This window comes from Pongo abelii, chromosome 19 (assembly GCF_028885655.2).
Source record: "Pongo abelii isolate AG06213 chromosome 19, NHGRI_mPonAbe1-v2.0_pri, whole genome shotgun sequence".
Lineage (NCBI taxonomy): Eukaryota > Metazoa > Chordata > Mammalia > Primates > Hominidae > Pongo > Pongo abelii.
Window position 1 is genome coordinate 17,900,765 of NC_072004.2, and position 3,947 is coordinate 17,904,711.

At 41.9% G+C, this 3,947-nt stretch overlaps 1 non-coding gene across 1 annotated transcript; it reads right to left on the reverse strand.

Moving 5' to 3' along the window:
* Window positions 1-502: 502 nt before the first annotated feature.
* On the reverse strand, window positions 503-718 carry LOC112129848 (small nucleolar RNA U3). Its single transcript, XR_002912191.3, has one exon. It is a non-coding gene; the product is annotated as a small nucleolar RNA U3 (small nucleolar RNA).
* Window positions 719-3,947: the final 3,229 nt, after the last annotated feature.

The window sequence follows — 3,947 nt, forward strand, 5'->3', positions numbered from 1 at the left end:
AAAAATACGGAAAAAAAAAGGTAGAACATATCATAGCATCCCGTCTGTAAAGATTAAGATTGAATCGAGGCCAGGCGAGGTGACTGTCGCCTGTAATCCCAGCACTTTGGAAGGCCGAGGCTGACGGATCACGAGGTCAGGAGATGGAGACCATCCTGGCTAACACGGTGAAACCCTGTCTCTACTAAAAATACAAACAAAAAAAATTAGCCAGGCGTGGTGGCACGTGCCTATAGTGCCAGGTACTACTTGGGAGGCTGAGGCAGGAAAATGGAATGAGCCCGGGAGGTAGAGCTTGCAGTGAGCCGAGATCGCGCCACTGCACTCCATCCTAGACAACAGGTTAAAATTGTCTCAAATAAAAAAACTAGGATCGAAACAAAATACCACGCTAAAACAACATAACCTTCAGATACGACTAAAGAACTTCCTAATGACACAAACAAATGAAACCAAAATAATCAAATCACTTTCTTTTGCTAGACCCTTGAAAAGTACGAAACCCACTCAGACAGTATTTTCTCCTCTTTACTCTCAAATAGAACAGTAAGAAAAATCATCAATAGCAAATGGTAGTTGTGATGAAGCAACACCAAATGCCGATTTCACGCTCGGGAGAACGCACTACACTACTTCCTCGTAGTTTTCGGTGCTCTACACGTTCAGAAAAACCTCTCTAGTACCAAACTATAGAAATCACCCCTGAAAGTATAGTTTTAACCCGATTTCCCTAGCCTGTGCTGGGTCCGCATCCGCCGTACACTTTTAACGGATGGCAAGATAGTTTCACTATTTCTGATTCTAATAGGAAATAAATAGGAAAATATATTAGCAATAACATCTTTTCGAATACTATCACTTAACACATTTTAACGTTTTAAGTGGAAATGTAATTTTAAAAAATTGTTTTAATTTAAAAAATTTAAAAGCAGGCATGCTAAATTAGCATAATACGGAATGACAGCCAATCACAACCTGAATTTTTAAAGCGGGAAGCGTTTGCTCCTGGTGTGCTGCGCCGCCTGTAATCCGGTGATCCCGGTGTTTTGAGATCCCACGCCGCGGTCCAGGCGAGAGGATACTTTGTTCTATGAATTCAAGACTAGCCTAGGCAATATAGCAGAATCCCATCTCTACCAAGGGAGGAAAAAAATAAAAAATAAAAAATGAGCTGGGCGTGGGGGCACCGCCTGTAGTCCCAGCTACTGGGGAGGGTGAACAGGATGATCCCTTGAGCCTTGGAAGCTGGCTGAGTCTGAAGCTGCAGTGAGCTTTGATCGCCCCACTGCACCCCAGCGTGGGAGACAGTGAGATCTTGACTCTTAAAAACAATTTTTTTAGGGGAGATGGTATACAACAGACATAAAATGTACCATCTTAACCATTTTTCACATATACAATTCAGTGGCATTAAGTACATTCATGTAGCCATTGATATGTAACCATCACCATTATTTATCTCCAGAACTTTTTCGACATCCCAAACTGAAACTCTACCCATAAAACAAACTTCCCTTTCCTCCCTCTGCCCAGACCCTTTTAACCACTATTCTACTTTCTGTCTCTATGAATTTGATTCTTGTAGGTACCTCTAAAAGTGGAAAAATGCAATATTGTCTTTTTGTATCTGGCTTATTTCACTTATATTTGTTTTCAAGGTTCATTTATGTTGTAACATATTGCAGAATTTCACTCCTTTTTTAGGCTGGAGTGCAAAGATGCATGACGGCTCACTGCAGCCTTGACCTCCAGGGCTCAGGTGATCCTCCCACGTCAGCTTCCTGAATAGCTGGGACCACAGGCACATGCCATCACACCCGGCTAATTTTTTATGTTTTTTTGTAGGGAAGGGGTTTCACCACATTGCCCAGGCTGGTCTTGAACTCCTGGGCTCAAGGGATCCACCCGCCTAAGCCTCTCAAAGTGGTGGGACTACAGGCGTGAGCCACCACGCCCAGCAGTTTTCTTTTTCCTTTTTCTTTTTTTTTTTTTGAGATGGAGTCTCACTCAGTGACCCAGGCTGGAGTGCAGTGGTGCCATCTCAGCTCACTGCAAGCTCCGCCTCCCGGGTTCATGCCATTCTCCTGCCTCAGCCTCCCAAGTAGCTGGGATTACAGGCGCTCGCCACCATGTCCAGCTAATTTTTTTTTTTTTTTTTTTTTGTATTTTTTAGTAGAGACGGGGTTTCACCGTGTTAGCCAGGATGGTCTCGATCTCCTGATCTCGTGATCCGCCCGCCTCAGCCTCCCAAAGTGCTGGGGTTACAGGCGTGAGCCACTGCGCCCAGCCGCGGATTTCTTAATTACATTTTTGAATTGTTCCTTGCTAGTGTATAAAAACACAACTGGACCCGGCACGGTGACTCACGTCTATCATCAGCACTTTGGGACGCCGAGGCGGGCGGAAACCTGAGATCAGGAATTTGAGACCAGCTTGGCCAACATGGTGAAACCCCATCTCTACTAAAAACACAAAAATTAGCCGAGCGTGGTGGTGGGCACCTGTAATCCCAGCTACTTGGGAGACTGAGGCTGGAGAATCACTTGAACCCAGGAGGCCGAGGTTGCAGTGAGCCAAGATCCAGCCATTGCACCCTAGCCTGGGCAACTAAAGCAAAACTCCTAAAAAAAAAAAAAAAAAAAAAAAAGTCAACAACAAAAAAACACAACTGGTTTTTGTGAGTTGATCTTGTGTTCTGAAACTTTGCTGAATTTGCTTATCAGCTCTAGTAATTTTTGTGTGAGTATTCCTTGGGATTTTCTATATTTAGAGAGATAGTTTTATTTCTTCTTTCCCAGTTTGGTGCCTCTTATTGCTGTTTCTTACCTAAAGGCTTTGGCTACAACTTCTAGTAAAATGTTGACTAGCAGTGGTAAAAGTGAACCTCTGTGTCTTGTTCCTGATCTTAGGGGGAAAGCTTTTAGTCTTTTGCCATTAAGTATGATGATAACTGTGGGTTTTTCACAAATATCTTTTATAATGTTGAGGCAATTCCTCTCGTTTCATAGTTTTATGTATGTTTTAATCATGAAATATTAGAATTTATTAGATGCTTTTTCTGTGTCAGCTGGAATGACTGTTTTTTTCCCTTTGTTCTACTAATGTGGTATATTACATTAATTGATTTCCTTATGTTGAACCACCCCCTGCATTCCTGGGATAAATCCCTCCCATCCCCTCAGCTGCAGCACCTTATTAAAGCCTTCTTCCTTGGCAATAATCGTGGTCTCAGTGATTGGCTTTCTATGAGGTGAGTGGCAGACCCTAGACGGAACCCCTGGTGTTTCAGTAACACCAGGATGGCCAGTAGCCTCCAGACGCTGGTGGAGTCAAGGAAGGATCCCCCCTTCCAGGCTTCAAATGACCTTGCCAACAGTTTGATTCCTGACTTTGAGCCTCCTGAACCGTGAGTGAATTATATATATATATATAAATATATATATATATAAATATATATATAAATATATATATATATAAATATATATAAAAATATATATATATATAAATATATATATATAAATATATATATATAAATATATATATATAAATATATATATATATAAATATATATATATAAATAAATATATATATATATATACTTTTTTTTTTTGACAGAGTCTCACTTAGTCACCCAGGCTGGAGTGCAGTGGCATGATCTGGGCTCACTGCAACCCCTGCCTCCTGGGTTCAAGTGATTCTCATGCCTCAGCCTCCAGAGTAGCTGGGATTACAGGCATATGCTACCACACCCGGCTAATTTTTGTATTTTTAGTAGAGACGGGGTTTTGCCATGTTGGTCAGGCTGGTCTTGAACTCCTGACCTCAAGTGATCTGCCTGCCTTGGCCTCCCAAACTGTTGGGATTACAAGCATGAGCCATCACACCCAGCCAAAGCCATCACGCCTGGCCTTTAATTTCAAAATAATTTTACATTCACAGGAAACTGC